Genomic DNA, 19,629 nt, shown 5'->3' with positions numbered 1-19,629 from the left:
TAAAAGACTGGACTGCAATGTCTACAGCAAGTAATGGAGGCTTTACAGACGCATCAAAGTCACCGTCTTTGTTTAACGGTTCCAGTGTACTTAGTCATCATTCAAAATACCCTTCAGCCATATGCCCTTCTAAGTCAATGGGATTCAACAAAAAAAGACCCACTTGTGGTATTAGAGTGGCTCTTTTTGCCTCATGCATTCACAAAGACTGTAACTTCACGATTAGAAATGTTTGCCAGCTTGATTCAGAAAGGTTGTCACCGACTTCAGACTCTAAAAGCTAGTGATCCAGAATTCATTTATATTCCCACCAACAAGAAAGACTTGGACTGGATGTTAGCAGAATCTCTCAGTGTGCAGACTGCACTTGCAGACTACACTGGTCAAATTTTGATCCATTTACCTAAACATTCTCTGTTAAATTCCTTAGAAGAATTACCCCTGACTAATCGAACCTTACTTTCTCATACCCCACTTCCTAATGCAGTTACAGCGTTCACAGACGGTTCTGGGAAAACACACAGGGCGGTAGTCCTTTGGCGATCCACCGACAATCTCTGGAACCAAGATATAAAATGTGTCGATGGATCGCCCCAAGTTGTTGAGCTTGCAGCTGTTGCGCGTGCTTTTCAGCTTTTTTCTGATGTAAATCTCAATATCATAACTGATTCTTTGTATGTTACAGGAATTGTTCAGCGTATAGAAGGAGCTTTCCTAAAGGAAGTCAACAATCCAGCGTTATTCGCACAACTTAAAAAATTATGGCATTATGTTTCCTATTGTAAATTACCCTATTATATCATGCATATACGGTCACACACCTCTCTGCCAGGACCCCTAGCCGAGGGCAACCGTGCTGCTGATAAAGCCACAGTCGCCCTCACCACACCACAGTTATTTCAACAAGCATAGCTCTCACATAGGTTTTTTCACCAAAACAGGAAGGCACTGCAAAAGCAATTTCAGATAACCACTGACCAAGCACGTAATATTATCTTGACATGCCCTGAATGCCAATCTATAGCTCCGTTGCCACAATTGGGAGTTAACTCACGTGGTACCTCACCACTGCAAATTTGGCAAACAGATGTTACACATTTTGGAGAATTTGGCCGCCTACAGTATGTACATGTCACTGTTGATACTTTTTCTAATTATATCTTTGCCACTGCACATACAGGAGAAGAGTCGAGATGTCCGACGACACTGGCTAGCAGCCATCGCTGCTATGGGTATACCAGAAACCATCAAGACAGACAATGGTCCTGCGTATGTATCTAAAACCACACAACTTTTCTTACAGGAATGGGGCATTTGCCACATCACTGGAATTCCACACTCCCCTACAGGGCAGGCGATTGTTGAGTGTGCCCATCAAACGCTAAAGCAATTGCTAATTAAACAAAAAAGAGGGAGTCTGGGAGATCCACCACAGGAACGACTATGGAAAGCCACTTTTGTTTTAAATTTTCTAAACAGAGACAACAGTGATATGACACGAGTAAGTCAACACTTTGGAGCTTCCCCAATGTTCAAAACACGGCCAATGGTCCATATTCGTGATATGGCCACTGGACAATGGGAAGGCCCCGTGCCATTAATAACCTGGGGGCGAGGATACGCTTGTGTTTCCACAGGAAATGGTCCCAAGTGGATCCCAGCACAATACGTTCGACCGTATCTAGAAGCTGAGCATCACGAACAACCATCAGAAACGACAGAGCAATGAATCTTTTCTGTTCACAAAAGTATCGTTGGTTTTGATGTTAACTGGCCTGGTAGTTCTGTTGATAATTATGTTATGTTTGCCATGTTTGTTTTCCTGTGTTATAAAAGCATAAATCAAGTCATGTATGCTCAAATGCACACTGTACTTGCCTTGCAAAGCATGATGTTAGAAAAAGAAGTGGATGTAGAATCCAGCCATAGCATAGAATTTGTGTGGAAGTAAGCTAATCACATTATATGAGAGGGTTATAGAAATTAATAAGTTTAACAGTATAGTTAATAATAGTTTTATAGTTTATAGCAGCTTTGGTAGTATAGGGTCAATGTAATCATTAGGATGTAATATATGTGTAATCATTATCTGATATATTAACACAAGCATTATTCTGTATATTAAACAAAAAAGGGGGAGATGTGGGTGAACAGGATTGTGGAAGAAGCAAGGCCAGAGAAAGGAACAAAAGCAGCAGGAACACTGGCAGGGGACGACCCACAAACAGCGCCTAATGACCCACAAACTGCGCATAATGACCCACAAACAGCGCCTAACGACCCTGCTGATGGAAGGGAATTCACACCCATCTGGCAGTTGGGGGTTGCAGGGGCGTGTTGTTTGGGAAAGAAGATACTTGGTACTATATAAGCTGCGTGTTTGTTGTAATAAACTGATTCTGGTTGCACCACTGATAAGGGGAAATAACATTCAAGGGTTAATAGCGGGGCCATTGCCTGGCTTAAACTGTGTATCTATAGCCTAAAGCCATTGCCAAGGTGTTTAGGCAAAGAAAGGATATGTTGAAACCATAAAGTGGTCACCTCGACTCGATGGGAGATAAGGGAACAATTAGTATTCATTTGTCCTGACAGAGTGATCATCTGGTTTCCCAACCCCGTGGCCTGGAGCAACACATTAACATTAAAAGCGAGAGGTACACAGCGAGGAAGACGTGGCCTTCATCCCCGAGACCCCGGCCCAGGACCACCAGGAAACACTGCGCACGTGCAGCTGGGGGGAGTTAAAGGTGGAGACTATGGAAATGATTTCTCATAACTCATTGTAATAAAGACCGCCTTTTTGGGGAAAGGTTATGGATATGTATAGGCGCCCCTTGAATATGTAAGATCTGATTGTATAAATCCTAAGCTAACTGCCGCGGTGGGTGCGCACGATTTTGGTGGGGTGACCCCCCGTGCTGCCCGGCGCTGAATAAACATACCTACTTTACAACCTCACAGGTTGTGGAGTCTGCTTTCCGCACGTCACCGCCAACCGGGGTCCGTGCCTTCATACGCTACAGCCCCTCCCTCCCTCCTCTAAGGAAAAGAGAGGAGAGGAAGAGATAAAAGAGATTTATGAGTTTAGAAAAAACTAAACTACTTTAATGAAAATATTAATAAATAATAAGAAGAAAAGAAAAAAAAGGAAAAAAAGTGTACAGTATATACAAAACCATATCAAGCTCCCAGGGTGATGATCACGTCACCAGCAGGCACAGGGGAAAGTCCCAGGTTGGACTCGGTGATGGACAGGAGCTGGATTCTGGATCTGGAGTCAGGAATGCTCGGATCGGGATCAAAGGCAGACGAACAGACAGGGTCCTCCTCGGATGTCGGCCATTGAAGGAAGAGAGATGACCCTTTGATCCCTCAGCTTTTATACTGAGCATGATGCAGATGGGATGGAATACCCTGTTGGTCAGTTTTGGGTCACCTGTCCTGTTCACTCCTTCCTACAGGTGTGACCCCTCTATGCTTTTCTGCTTCCGACCCTCCAACGGGGCAAATAACAAAGTTACCTGACCTTGGTTGTTATAGCAATAAGTGTAAGCAAGGGCCTCTCTCCATACCATTCCTTGGTATAATCAGGTCTTATCACTGTGAGAGTGAACAGTTTCTGAACAAAATGCTGTTAATTTCAGAGTTTAGTTAGTTAGAAGAGGCTCAGCTGAAAAAGTAAAATTACTGAACAGAAAATTAGTTCTGTTTTACCTCAAACCAGGACAGCATGTAACATTTAATATATGTATAGTAAGCTTAAGCGATAATCTTTGTATTCCATACTAACTTTGTGTAGTATATAATATTGATCGACAATGCATCTGTACTTATTAAATATTTTACATATCTAAATTTACTGATTAGAACTCAATAAACTGAGTGATCTCTGACTCTTCTCCTGTAACAAATAGAATAGAATATTTTCAGTTGGAAGGGACCTACAGCGATCATCTAGTCCAACTGCTTGACCACTTCAGGGCTGACCAAAAGTTAAAGCATGTTATTAAGGGCATAGGAAGCCTGTTCCAGTGTTTGACCATCCTCTCAGTAAAGAAATGTTTCCTAATGTCCAGTGTAAACCTCCCCTGGCGCAGATTTGAACCATTCCCACACACCTTGACACTGGATACCAGGGAGAAGAGATCAGCACCTCCCTCTCCACTTCCCCTCCTCAGGAAGCTGTAGAGAGCAATAAGGTCACCCCTCAGCCTCCTTTTCTCCAAATAGCAGGACCTGTTTTTTTAAGTGCTTCCTTCTGGAAAAAAAAAAAAAGATACCTCGGGAAATTTACCTCAGGAAAAATACCTCAGGCCACATGCATGCTAGCAGTGCTAATGTAACAAGTCCTGGCTCATTCTTCTTCAACTGGGACCAGGCACCAAATAAAGACTACCTTGTGCAAGTGCTGCAGAACAATGCATTGGCTCCTACACTGAAACTTTCCTACTGTACTTACAGCATCCTTGGAGATATTAAAAATCCATCTGAATCAGAATCAGAATCGTAGTGGTTGGAAGGGACCTCAGAGATCATCGAGTCCAACCAACAGTAAAAAAAAAAACAAAAAAAAACCAAAAAAAACAAAACACCACAAACAAAACCACCACCCACCACCTGAACACACAACACAACAACCAAACCAAAAACCATCACCCACCCACACAGCACCCCACCACAAACCAGTAATCTTGGACACTAGAGCATGCCCTGAAGAACCATGTCTACACGTTTCTTAAATACCTCCAGGGATGGTGACTCCACCACCTCCCTGGGCAGCCCATTCCAATGCCTGATAACCCTTTCAGTAAAGAAATGTTTCCTAATATCCAACCTGAACTTCCCCTGGCGCACTTGAAGCCATTACCCCTTGTCCTATCATCTGTGACTTGGGAGAAGAGACCGACCCCCGTCTCTCTACAGCCTCCTTTCAGGTATTTGTACCTGGACATGGATCTGGACATGGATCTGGACATGGATCTGAGCAATGTGCTGTAGTCGACCCTGCTTTGAGCATGGTGGTTGGATCAGACAATCTCCAAAGACCCCATCCAATCTCAATGATTTTGTCATTTTGTGAAAATATTGTTTTAACTGACAGTTATCTTAAAACCTCACTACCTGGCATCATGTGGTTATACAAAATTCACCATTTTCATGTTCGGTACTGTTCTCATACCCCTAATCAGACAGAACAGTTTGAGAAACAGATTTAAATTCACTTTCATGAGTCAAGAACCTGAAAAAAAATAAAATTTTGTTAAATATTATGATTTAAGATCAAAGTGTTTCTGACTCAAGATTTCTGGAATCTTAAGATTCACAACATCAGTACTGAGGCAAATTTCCCCTTAACTAGTATAGTTAGACACAAATCAGAAGTTTTACTTAAGATTGAATAGAGGAGACAATTACATAAAAAGGTGTGTAAAACAGATGTAGGATACTCCAAAGCCTAAATGGGAGCAGATGTTTTAAACAATGCCTGATTATGAGAGTTTTGTTGTCCCTTATGTTAGACTGTCCTACTGTCCTCCCTTCTTAGACAATCTGTAAACACTAGCCTTATTTAATATTAACTTTTAAGAAGAAAAGGGAATAAATATACAAATGATTAGGACCCATACAACGGGAACACTTGCTTGTTTAAAGATAGACATTCCACATGTGTTTGACAGCTGTCTTGCTCTTCCGTTTACTTGAAAAGCATTTGACAGTCATTCACAGACTGTTGCCTAAAGAAGAGTATCCTAGGGGATTTCAAACTGCCTTTTTATTCTGACATAGGGCTTTGCAATTCTTTACAAGAAGGTTACTTCAGCTTAGAAGCAGCTTGTAGAACCTCCAATGTCAAGGTAAGAGAAGGATATGCTCTATAACAGTAGATAAATTAATGAGTTAGAAAAGGCTTTGTGAGAAAAATTAACTACTAGTTATTAAAAGCAGTTAATTCAAACCCTTAAGCACAAAAGGTGCTCTTTATCTTTGTTCCCCTTGAATTCAGTAACTCGGAGAATACAAACATCATGATAAATAGATAGTAGAGGGGTGTCCATCTTCTCTTTGAGTTTGGAAGAGTAGCATTTTATCTTTAGTGGTCAGATAGAAAGCAGGAAAGTGTCAAATACCATCTGCTAATCTCAGGTGTTCAAACATCACATGACCCCAGAACAGGTGCCCATCTTCTAGATTTAAGCTTCTAGGAATTACATTTTCTAGTTTTCTTCCACAAGCCTTGTGATTTCGAGGAGTCTGTCTTTTGCTTTTGTTTTTTGATTGCAATGACCATATTACTCATGCCTTCCCCCCCTTTCTTCACTCTCAGCCACTGAAGCTGGCCTGCCCAAGGAGCAAAACCCTTACAAAATTCTGCAAGGTTGAAGATAAGACTATAGTCACACCGCCACAGGGATATATTCCAGCTAGTTCCACCTTCTCAAGTCCTCAGCCTCTTTTTCAGCCAGCAACAACATAGTATGTGGTAGTCATTCAGCCCAAGGCAGGTTAATATATTTTCTGCTAAAGGCCACAAATTGTGTTGAGTGTGATAGGACTCAACAACTGTTTTATTTACAAATATGTTAATAAAATTATAAATTTTCTCTTATTCTTTTTCCCCTAAACATTGCTGCTTCCCACAGTTACTCTCCCAGCAGTACTTCAGCTGCTTAGATTTCTCAATTTTCTGTTTCCTTTCTAGAAAACTAGATGTCTTATTAAACTAACAGATGCAACACAGTCTTTTCAGCTGGTAGCATCACATGCATGGTAGGTAGCATGGGCTAAATGATACTCAAGGAAAGTTATCAGGGCTATCATATCAGGAATCTAAAAAGAATTGTACTATTCGTGTGTCATTTGGACCAAAACCACTAAAGCCATTGGTTATCACAGTTTCCCATTTCTCTGTGTAGGAAACATTTCTTCTTTCTTCCCTACTCCTGGATCCAAAAAGACAACCTCTGCTCATACAAGGGATTATGCAGACATCTCTCACTGTAGCATTGTTTCTCCCTTTGAGAAACAGGGTCATTAAATCAGTGTGGAGACCTGTGAGTAAGTGGGAAATGAGCAGTGATGCAGACGCCTTCAATACCTTCTGCTTCTACTAATTTTGAGGAGAATGAATCCATCGGAACTTGCAGAACATTTTTCAGAGTTCACTACGCTCAAGCCATGTCTTTGAAGGCAGAAATGCCAGATGAGTCACCTAGGCCATTGGTATACTAATGGGACCGTAACATGTGGAAAATAAAGCATATCCAGAGATCCAGGATGTTCACCTGACATCCCACTGATCATTCTGATGAATCAGATGAGTTTTAGTAAGTCTGTTGTATTAATTCATCTAATTTTAGTTTCAGTGAATTTTGATTAAAGTAAAAAACTTTATAAAATGATATAAATGAGATAAAATGAGATAAAATGTAGGCATACAATATATATCACACAAGTTTGTATAATGACTTGCTTATGAAGTAAACAAAGTAATCATTTAAGCTCCCAGTAGCTACTGCTCAGATGTCATCTCATTACTTAAAATACTTAAAAGTTGTAAAACATTTCTTGTAACATCGTCACGTCCCACTCAGGAAAGGGGTGGGGTGGGTGGGTGACTCAGATTTGCAAATCCCCAGCAGTGCAGACTAAGGTGAGACAAATATCAAAGTCCATATACAAACATGTATTACATTAGTAACTAGGTCTTAACTAGGTCCACGATAATTGGTTAGGTATATAACAAATTATGGCAAGCAGTAAGGTATGCATTGCATTAATTATCAACAGATATATAACAAACTATGGCAAGCGGTACTTAATAACAGATATACAATGAATTATGTCAAGTGGTACAGTATGCCTTGTGTTACTTCTTTGAAAGGGAAGAGAAAAGAGAAAAGGAAAAAAAAGAGAAAGAGAAGGAGAGGCAGAATGAGAGGGAGAGAGATAAAGAGATCACCAGTCCTCGTTCCAGCGTTAAGCGCTCCTCTGTGTAAAATCTCTTCAGGGACTCTTCAGGGAAAAAAATCTTCCCAGGCAAAAATCTCTCTTCAGGGAAAGTCTTCCCCCTTTTATGTTCGCCCTCCCCCAGGGACAGTTTCGTCTCAGGTTTCTCCCCCTGCACAGGTGATGTGTAGTATGATTTGAATGGCGAGACGAGAGCTATAGTCATATATATTTAGCATGATCTTGATAATCTTCATTAGCATATGCAGTGGTGTGACTTTTAATATGCATTTCGCAGATAATGAGGGGAAGGTCACCACTGATCATAGCATCTTTCCAAAGAAATGAGAGGAAAAACAGGGCTATTCTGTTTCTGTAAGACTTGTCATCCAGGCACTAGTTTTCTTTCTCCCATGAATCACACAAGAGATAAACAGGTATTAGCCTTATCAGTTCCTTGAGCAGAAGGCCTGGTACTGCGTTTGGGACATTAAAAATCTCTTCAGGCTGCTTTGTTTAGGAGAAATTACAAGTCGTTTCTTACAAGCATCAATCAATTAATAATAAATATAATCCTTTCCAAATTACAATGCTAGAAAGTTAAAGACAGTTAAAGTTAGCTTCTTCATTCATGCCTAGAGACATAATGAATAAAGGGCTTTTAAGAGTTAATAAAGAAATCAAAGAGGGAAACTAGCTCTGCAAGCTATTTCACCATTTTCTCTCCCCTCATCTGGATTGGATTGTGTTAGTGTGTGAGTCAGCTAATTATGAAAGACTTCTCTGAAAGGAATTAGATGAACCCAGTATCTTTAATAGAAACAGATCTTGTGACCTGGCCGAATTCCCATCATGGTCCAAATAAAGCTCACTCAGATGTGACTGCTTCCTTTACTGCAACTCAAAGAACAGAGCAAAACATCAGTACGTGCTTCCTTCCTCAGCTAAGCATTGTTCCAGTGTTCCTGATGGACAGGGAAGTAACCTTTCAAGCTTATCATTTGCTACTCTGATGAATCAAATCATATATGGCACTAGACCCAGAGATAAACTAGTTCTATGTTATTGAGATCAGTTATGGATTTGCATTAAAATATGATTTTCATATGTCTGTATACTGTTGTCTTCAAAAAATGACCAGGACCTCTCTCAGATGGACAAAGTAGGTATTTTAAAGTGGCAAGTCTGATGAAGTTATCTGAGAGCACCTCAGCTGGAGGTTAAGGGTTGTAAGGTTGTCCAAAGGCACTATTATTTCAAACCTGCTTTCCAGCTTTAGGATTTTTGAAACTAAATGCACCTGATGCACTTCACCACCTGGTGAAATGATTCTGCATTTTGATTACTGGGTCGGATCTCAGATTCTTTCATGTTAGTTGCTAGATTATGCTGACTTCAATCACCATAGAACTGAAATCACACTACAGTTCACTGCTTTGAAAGAACGACTGGAAAAAATATGAAGATTTAGCTGTTTTAGTCTCTGCGAGTCAAGCCAGTAGCCTTAAAGATTAGCTTCATGATAAACACAAGCTATGCTATAGCTCAATCAGATATTTACAAACCTAACTCACTGAGGCTAAGAGACTGAGGTGATATAAGTTGTAACCTGGACACTAAATGAACATTTAATTCATTTAGCAAGTCAGATGTGCCAGCAGAACTGGCCGGTTATCTGTATAGACAAGTTATATCACTCGCACCTGGTTAACATCACAGAATCACAGAATGATATGGGGTTGGAAGGGACCTCTGGAGATCATCTAGTCCAACCCCCCTGCCAAAGCAGGTCCACCTAGAGCAGGTGGCACAGAAATGTGTCGAGGTGGGTTTTGAATGTCTCCAGAGATGGAGACTCCACCACCTCTCTAGGCAGCCTGTTCCAGTGTTCTGCCACCCTCAAAGCAAAGAAGTTCCTCCTCGTGTTTAGATGGAACTTCCTATGTTCAAGTTTGTGCCCATTGCCTCTTGTGTGGAATAATTCCTAAAATATAATTTTTATTAAAAATATATAGCATTGTTCACACATTAAGGAAAGGTATAAAATCGAAACGTTTCCAGGGTGGACCACAGCAGCAGCTGGTATGCAAGGAATCCGCTACATCTATGACTCCCTGAACAATATTGCTTGTAAAAGCAACATGGAGGATGGAGTGGAGTGAAGATTCCACGGCCAAGCTCTGTGGTTACACAGCAGAATGGGAACAAGGTGATCCTATGGAACTGATAAGCGGCATGCTTGCTACCCTGAGCCAACAGTCTGTCAAATTTTGATGAAATGCTGTCCTTTGTGCGAACTTTGCTCATTATAATGTCATTATAATATCAAAACACACCTCCAGCCCGAAGGCTACCCGCCTCCAAGGTGCGACCGCTCCTCCTTGAGTCTGCGCCCTGAATTTTTCGTAAACTATGCCTTTAAATGTGAGGCGAGAGAATTTTACACCAATCATAATAAAGGTATTTATGACTAGAGTCACTCAAACTCCACCTTGAAGGTAAAAAATAATATAAAAATAGCCCGAGAAAGGGGGGATGCTAGGGAAGACACCATCATGAACAAGTCAGGGAGGACCCCATCACGGACTGCCTCTGACTTGCAGGACCAGTCGACGGGCTGAGCCTTTCTTCCCCCCCATAGGGACGCCTGTGGGTAAGACTTAGACTATACCGAGTGCTTCCTCAGGGAAATTAGAAATCTCTCTAGAGGGTTACCTGTTACATTTATAGCCAGGCTGTATTGTTTGTAACTTTGTCATGTGCTTTGTACCATTAACATTTTTTCTTTTACTTGCACGTGCTTTGCAGACAGTGTATTTATCACCGGCAAACCATAAAGACCTTTATATCTGTTGCTTAAATAAACTGCACTGTTTAAGTAGCTAGCCGTTTCGGTTTCTCACTGAACGCAACCAGACACTAAAGTGCGGCCGTGCTAGTTCGTGAACACGACTAGACAGAAGGTGCAGTCCACTGTCAGTGTATCCAGAATCGTGATAGTTTAATATATTAAACGCGACTGGACTGATAGTGGTGAATTGGGCATCACTCAGAATTTAAACCCAGCCGCCCCTAGCCTCCCACCTCGGTGAGGATTGTTAGATCGCAAGGGGGTTTATCTTCTGCCAAAACTATTTTGCCTCTTCACGCAACAGAAAAATTTGGCACAGCGAGCAGGGTTTGCTATGGATATACTTCTGCAAAAATATGATTGTGCCCCTTCCCAGGCTGGGAAGGAGTGGGCCCAGAAATACTGGAAAGATGAAGAGAAAGTAGTGGAACGTATTGAACAGTGTCGGGTTTCACAGAAGCTCAGAGTGGGAAAGGGAAAAGGTGTAATTTGTGCTGTGTTAGGCGCCTGTTTATCTTGTGCACAACAAGAAGCTAAAGAAGCCTCTGCTCCTAATCTGATTTCTGATGTAGAATATGCAACTCTGAAATCAGAAAATGAGGTCCTGAAGTCATCATTGGCATTTCAGAAGGAGACAGGAGAAAAACTAAAAACTCAAGTGGATAAACTTGTGAGTGAAAACGAGAAATTAGGAGATCGGACTGCTAGACTTGTAAGTGAAAATCTCCAACTTAAAATGTTACTGGAAAAAGTGACTGGGCTTTTAGATAAAACACAGCCCTCTGCCCAGGTCCAACAAATTCATAAGTTAATGTGTAGTCCAAATTCTGGAACCCAGACTGGAGATTTTTGGTCTAACAGTGAGGATGATGAAGAGGATGACAGCAAAGAGACTGTCGCTTTTAAATCCCAAGTTTTTCCTTTACGACCACTGGTTAAAACTGAAACAGCGGTCGATGATGATGATGAAATCCGTACCACTGTGCGTACTGTCCCATGGACACCCACAGAGTTGGCAAAATTAAAGGAGAAATACTCAAGGCGGCCAGGAGAGTCGGCTGTGGAGTATGTGTGATGAGTTTCCTCTGAGGGGGGGGACAGAATAATGTTAAAGTGAAGAAGAAGCAGGAGACTCTTGGGGACCAGGAGTGTTTTTAACCACTATGCCTGGAGATCATAACTATTCCCTAACTGCTCGAGCAGCATAATGGGCAGGTGGTATGGATCCATGAGAAAAGGGGGAGCCGTTAGAAATCAGAGCTTCAGGCTACTCTGATTTGTCTGCAGCAGTATGGAAAGCAGCCTGTCTGCAAGCCATGTATGACAGAGAAGAGTTTTGGAAATCCCCAATGTCAGCTCCTATCAACCCCGATCGATTAGCCCCTCTCCTCCATGGCCTTCCTGATTGCCTTAAGCCATTTGTAGTCAGCACTCAAGACCGCATATGAAGTGTTCGTGATGGTCGCAGGCGGAGCCGGCGTCACTACATACCCACCTGGAATGAATATGTACAAGAAATTGACAGTTATGGGCGCCGAATGGGCTGGGCCAGCCTAACTGGTGAGAAACCCTCCGACCACACCTGAAGGGTTCGACAGATCCAAACCCATGCCCAAACCCCTAAATCTGATGGAAGGCTTAAGCCTGACAAGGAACGAAATGAATTGTGGCGTAAAGCCCTAGACTTGGGGGTACCTCGACAATTTTTGCACAGAGTCCCTACAGAAGATCTCTGTACACTAGTCCAATCCTTAACTAGAAAAAATAATTCGGCTGGGGAAAAAAGTCTAACCAGAAAGTCCCCAGGTCGTGAAGAAATTGTGCCGTCTGCACGAGAACCTAATTTGATTGATCTGTCAGAGTCCCAGCCAAAAAACTCCTATCCCCGGGGAGGGCAGTGAGCCACCCTGCCCGGCGGGTATTAGCAATTCAATGGCTCTCTAATAAAAACTCCGAACCTGTTATTACCATTCCTGTTGGGCCTCAAAAAATGTCAGTAAATTTTGTGAGAAATGAGCTGAATTTTGCTTCAGCTACTTGGTATATTTCTATTTGTGTGCTCGGTTATAGCATCTAACTAATCCTTACAAGTACCCTGGAATGGCCCAGAGACTCTGGTTTACAAGAAGCCATTTAGGTAAAGAGAACCGAATTGATGGTAGACTGATAAGCGAACAAAGGACGGTGGAAGGTGATAAGTGGATAAAGGCCACCTGGGGGGTGACTGAAGAAAAGAAGGATATGGACACTAGATCAAGAAGATGACCACCAGGATGTTTGTAACTACTAACATTAGACAGTAGATATTAGCAGAGACTGTGAAACAATGTATTGTTAATTAAAGGTTTGTGTCTTTAGGCGGTCAGGAAGAATGTGAGCTCCAACTTCTCAGCCAATGAGAAGAGAGACAGGTATTCAGGCGGCCGGGAAAGAAAGGTATAAAATATCTAAAAAACTAAAGATGGGGGTGCCTCTACTTTGAGATGCACCCGATTCAGCGCTGCTTCGTACAATAAACCTTTGCTCCAGTGACTTCGTCCTCTTTAAAATTTTAAGTGTGAGCCGGTGTTTCTCACAATTTGGGGGCTCGTTCGGGATCCAGCACTCCTGTTCCTGCGAGGCGAGACAGCGAAGAGGGGACGGCGCGCCCCGCTGATTTCAGTGGTCTCCAACCCACTGTCTCATCCCGTGAGGGGCAGCGGGTCCTATCCGGACAGAGGACTCCCGGAGCAAAGGAGGGGAAAGGAAGAATTGAGTTAACGGGATTGAGTTACGCGCGGCAGCCGATAATTTCTGTGCACGGGACCCGGGTAAGAAAATTGACTGTTAAGTACTACTCGGGCGGCTGGGATAGCGGGATTGGGACTGTGTGTGTGAGACGCAGAATTGTCTGCGGAGCGAGTGTGGAGCCCTTCTAACTGCGGTTCCGTTTCTCCGCGAGGAGACCGGCCAGTGAAGGGGCGAAGCGAAACGGTTCCAGGTGAAAAAGTCCCACGGGAAAGTAAAATGGGAAATAGGCCTAGCAGAGAGAAGGCTATAAAGAATCAAGGACTTGAAAGTCCTGGTGCGAGCATTCCACCCGACAGTCCTTTAGGGGTGATGCTCGGGAAGTGGGGGCAGGGTTGCACCCGGGGAAAAGATAAAAAAACAATGATACAGTACTGTATGTTTGAGTGGGTGAAAGAACCTATTAGATCTGACCCACTGTACTGGCCGCAGTTCGGGTCAATGGAGAATTGGTTGTGCCAGGCTTTGAATCTCTACGTATGTAGTAAGACTCCAGTAAACCAAGAAGAAATTGAATATGCTTCATGTTGGAGGAGGTCTCACTCCTTATTCATGACAAAAGACCTTGGGGGAAAGAAGATTAAGAAGAGAGAAGAAAGTTGGGAACCTCTGGATCATTTGCCACCCCCATACAACCCTGAATTCGACGAAACAGAAGAAGATTGGGGGGGGGAGGAGGAGGATAATGAACGGGAAGGGGGGGACTCTGTGAGACCGGGTGCCCCTCTGCTCGGGGAGACTCGGAGAACCCGGGTCACTGAATTAGATCAGATAGTAAGGGATGTTCGGAATTTTCCTTTGCCGTCTTGTAAAGGGGAACATAAGGAGAGTATGTTCCCTTTGAGAGAGGTACCCATGCCGGGAGCCCCGGGGGGGGTGGGCTTTGTGAATGTACCTCTGACTAGCACCGAGGTGCGGGAATTTAAGAAAGAGATGAAAAAGTTATTAGAGGACCCTTTAGGGTTGTCAGAGCAGCTCGACCAGTTTCTGGGCCCTAATCTTTACACTTGGGATGAAATGCAGTTCATTTTAGGAGCCCTGTTCACACCGGAAGAAAGACAAACGATCCGGGCTGCGGGTATTAGAATTTGGGAGCGAGAAAATCCTCCCGATATCCCTGGGGGAGTCCTAGGGGAACAGAAATTCCCTGTGACCAGGCCTGCCTGGGATCAGAATAATGCGGAGGGGAGGAATAATATGTCTGATTACAGAAGATTAGTAATCAGGGGAATAAAAGAGGCAGTCCCAAAAGGACAGAATTTTGATAAAGCCTTTGAAAGCACGCAACAAAAAGATGAATCTCCTACAGATTGGCTGGAAAGGTTAAGGAGAAATATACAACAATACTCAGGAATAGATCCCGAGAATGATGTGGGGCGAGAGTTGTTGAAGGTTAATTTTGTCACTAAGGCGTGGCCTGATATAAAGAAGAAGTTAGAGAAACCGGAAGACTGGCATGATCGGAGCTTGAATGAATTGTTGCGAGAGGCTCAGAAAGTGTATGTCAGGAGAGATGATGAGAAGCAGAAAGCTAAAGCTAAGTTGATGGTGGCAGCAGTGGAACAAGTAACGGGGCGGCAGCCTGAGAGAGGGAGAGAGAGAGAGAGAGGTGGTGTGAACGTGGCAGAGGTCCCAGCCGCGGGCCACAGCGTGAGCGCAGAGAATATAAGGTTCAACCGGCTGGGAGGGGGAACCCTCATGGGTGGCAAGTAGGTCCTAGAAGGTGTTTTCATTGTGGGAGAGAGGGGCACTTTAAGAGGGATTGTCCGATGAGGCAGAAGGAAAACGGAGTGTTTCGAGTAATGGAGCGGGATGATTATTCTTTAGAATAGGGGTGTCAGGGGCTCTACCTTCTGGGGTTGAACCATCACATTGAGCCCTTGATAAATTTAAAATTAGGACCCCAGAAGGAGGAATATGTATTCCTAGTGGACACAGGAGCAGAAAGAACAAGTATAACCAAAATCCCACAGGGATATGAAATTGGGGAACTTACGACGAACGTGGTTGGGATAAAAGGGGAAGGGTTTTCAGTCCCTATTGTAGAGCAAGTAACTATACAAGGGAATAACCGAGAAGTAAAAATGGACTTAGTGATACCTGAAGTAGGAGCGAACTAAGGAAAAGGGGTGGACACATGCTACACGGGTAAAAGGACCAATAGCCCCACCTCCTGGAGAGTGGACAGTAACCCAGGGAAGTGATCCACTGAAATTGACTCTTAAAAGACAGAATTGGTAAAATCGAGAGTAATGAAATAAAAGTGTAATACCTGGGGAGGTTACCAGCAAAGGTTCTAAAAACTAAAGCCAAGGGCAAGACTGGGTCAGTCTCTTCACTCCTCTTCTGTGAGCGGTCTCCGCTGCTGGCTGCAATCCAGTAGGCGTTGAGAGATGGGAGGGAAGGCTGTGCCAGACCTTGGCAGGTTTTATGCTACCATACTAATGAACCTTGTGACCATCCCTCTGTGTTACAGTCAAATGGAAGATAACCAATTTGTAACATTAGGGAATGAAATAGCAAAAAGCTTTAATTTGAGTAATTGTTGGGTATGTGGAAGCCCGAGGGGATCTGAAGAATGGCCATGGGTAGCCCGGCCTGTGCAGCCTAAGTGGCTGGTGAGTAGCTTAAGTACAGTACGCCATGGAACAAAGGTCTGGGCAGAAGAGGGAGCTGCATGGAAAATATTGTACCCAGGAAAAGGGAATTATTGCCTGAACAGAACCAGATCGGGAGGGAAATATTTAGGGAAAAGTGAATGTGAGTGGACATTATCACCAGGAATGGATTGTTATGACTCACTGTGTACTCCTTATAATTGCCGGAGGTACCAAGGAAGATGGAACCAAACACACATTAAGCTTAGAGATGGCACCTGGGTAAGATGTTCCTTCCATGAACCTTGGCATGCTGGTTGCAGGGCAGCGGCAAGAGAGATTGGCAAAAAGGGGAGTTTTAAAGATTCTCTGTTCCTGGCTTGTCAGCGGGACAATACTACCAGCAAAAACCATGTAATAAGAGTCTATCAATGGGCTTGGCAAAATTCAAATGGGACCAGAACATATTTCACAAAGTTCTGGTCAGCTACAAACCGAACGATAAGAGAGGGAGGATGTAACTGTAAATGGCATCCGGATGCAGAGGCCTTTGAATGTGACTATTGTGACTCCAATGGGGATTTAAACGCCTCAGGAGGACCATGGGGCACAGAAGATCCGCTATACTATGAAACACCACAAGATGATGAAACATGGGACGGTCCCTTTGCCAACGGGGCTTGGGCCTTAGAGGGCCATTATTGGATTTGTGGGAAACATGCTTACCGAAGATTACCTCCAAACTGGTCAGGAGTCTGTTATGTTGGATATGTAATGCCTTTCTTTTTCTTGCTGTCTAATACACAGGCAGCTGGGCTGGGGGTCCGGCTATATGATGAATTGAGGAGAAAGAAACGAACAACGATCGAAATGGGAGGAACTCAGAATTGGGGGCAGGATGAATGGCCCCCACAACGCATAATAGAAACATATGGACCAGCAACATGGGCACAAGATGGTAGCTGGGGATATCGAACACCTGTTTATATGCTCAATAGAATAATTAGGTTGCAAGCAGTGCTTGAAATAATTACCAATGAGACAGCCTCAGCCTTAGACTTAATAGCAGTCCAACAAACACAGATGCGAACTGCCATATACCAAAATAGACTGGCACTAGACTACCTATTAGCAGAAGAGGGGGGGGTATGTGGCAAATTTAACACATCAGAGTGTTGTCTTCATATTGATGACAACGGACAAGCTGTAAGAGATATAGCAGCAAACATCAGAAAACTAGCACACGTCCCAGTGCAAAGGTGGAAATCTATGATGGATGTCAACTGGTGGAATGATTTTTTTGGAATATCTTGGTGGAAGAAGGTAGGCTTCATTCTATTATGTGCTCTTGCTGGACTGCTGTTCATACCTTGTTTTATTCCTTGTGCAGTGGGATTAATTTCTAGAGTGGTAGAAGGAATGCAAGTGACCAGTCTATCGAATGTGGATGCTGTGAATCAAGGTGCTACATCGCAGAGGATAATGGTCTTAAGAAAAAGAGATCACCGAAAAGAAGAACAAAATGAAAGATTACAGTTATTGTTGAATAAATGGGAAGAAGATAATAAGCTTCAGCAAAAATGTAATAAATAAAAAGGGGGTGGATTGTGAGAAATGAGCTGAATTTTGCTTCAGCTACTTGGTATATTTCTATTTGTGTGCTCGGTTATAGCATCTAACTAATCCTTACAAGTACCCTGGAATGGCCCAGAGACTCTGGTTTACAAGAAGCCATTTAGGTAAAGAGAACCGAATTGATGGTAGACTGATAAGCGAACAAAGGACGGTGGAAGGTGATAAGTGGATAAAGGCCACCTGGGGGGTGACTGAAGAAAAGAAGGATATGGACACTAGATCAAGAAGATGACCACCAGGATGTTTGTAACTACTAACATTAGACAGTAGATATTAGCAGAGACTGTGAAACAATGTATTGTTAATTAAAGGTTTGTGTCTTTAGGCGGTCGGGAAGAATGTGAGCTCCAACTTCTCAGCCAATGAGAAGAGAGACAGGTATTCAGGCGGCCGGGAAAGAAAGGTATAAAATATCTAAAAAACTAAAGATGGGGGTGCCTCTACTTTGAGATGCACCCGATTCAGCGCTGCTTTGTACAATAAACCTTTGCTCCAGTGACTTCGTCCTCTTTAAAATTTTAAGTGTGAGCCGGTGTTTCTCACAATTTTATCATTGATACCGGAGCCCAAATGTCTACAATCACTAAAAAAACCAGCACAACTTTTAGGCATAAGTCCTACCAGACGCAGGGTCAACTTTACAGGAATTGATGGTGTGGTAAAATCATGCCCCACTGCAAAAATTAACCTCTGGTTTCCAGGGGAACAAAGACTAACCAGGACAGAAGTGTTAGTCGGTGCTGCGCATACTAATCTTTTAGGATTTGATGTACTGCATGGGCGAATGTGGAAATTCCCAGATGGAACTGTGTGGAGTTTTGCAGGGCATGAAAAGGAATTAGGCACAGTGAAATTGAGTCTGTTAGAAACTTCCATACTTTTACCTCCCTCTAAAATCACTAATGTTCCACAATATCCGTTGCCTGCTGCAGCACTTGCAGGAATTGATGGGGTGGTATCAGATTTGGAGAAGAGAGGCATCATTAAAAGGGCTCATTCACCTTACAATTCGCCGGTGTGGCCAGTAAAGAAACCAACCGGACAATGGCGTTTCACAGTAGATTATCGGAAATTAAACGCCAATACTGCACCCCTAACTGCTGCAGTTCTGAACATTGCAGAAGTGGTAACCATGATACAAGGAGCTTCCCATTCTTGGATAGCTGCCTTAGATATAAAAGATATGTTTTTCATGATTCCTCTCCTTGAGCAGGCCAAAGATTGTTCAGAGAAGATACACCGGATCAGCACCCGGTGGATCTTGCCTTTTCCCTAACCCTGTCGGTCAAAAAAGACCGAGCATATTTTCTTTTCTTTGTGTCTTACAGGAACCTTAAATGAACTGCATGTGGACAGACGGATTGGTCTATGCTAACCTTGAGTTCCTCCAAGGAATCCTGACGTTGATTCTGGCAGTAATATTATTCTTAGTGCGTATGGCTATTTGGAGGCCCAAGTTCTAAAATGACGAACCGGCAAATCGAATTAATGCTATTCTGTTTTACCCTTTTCTTCCCTGTTGTTTATAGTGAAAGAGACCCAGAGTGGCCATGGTCTCAAGCTTTGATCAGACACAGTACGAGGACAGGAACATTGAATGGAAAGTTAAGTTTGGCCACTGTAGTTATACATGACAACAGAATGTTCTCAAAAAATGAGTGGACCTGGAACAATTGGTATCCAATCCTGGAGGGTAATTCCTGGGGGTGTTGGTCGACTGTCGGCTGAACATGAGCCAGCAGTGTGCCCAGGTGGCCAAAAAGGCCAACAGCATCCTGGCCTGTATCAAGAACAGTGTGGTGAGTAGGA

This window comes from Numenius arquata, chromosome W (assembly GCF_964106895.1).
Source record: "Numenius arquata chromosome W, bNumArq3.hap1.1, whole genome shotgun sequence".
In the NCBI taxonomy this organism is placed as follows: Eukaryota; Metazoa; Chordata; class Aves; order Charadriiformes; family Scolopacidae; genus Numenius; species Numenius arquata.
This window is presented reverse-complemented; position numbering follows the sequence as displayed.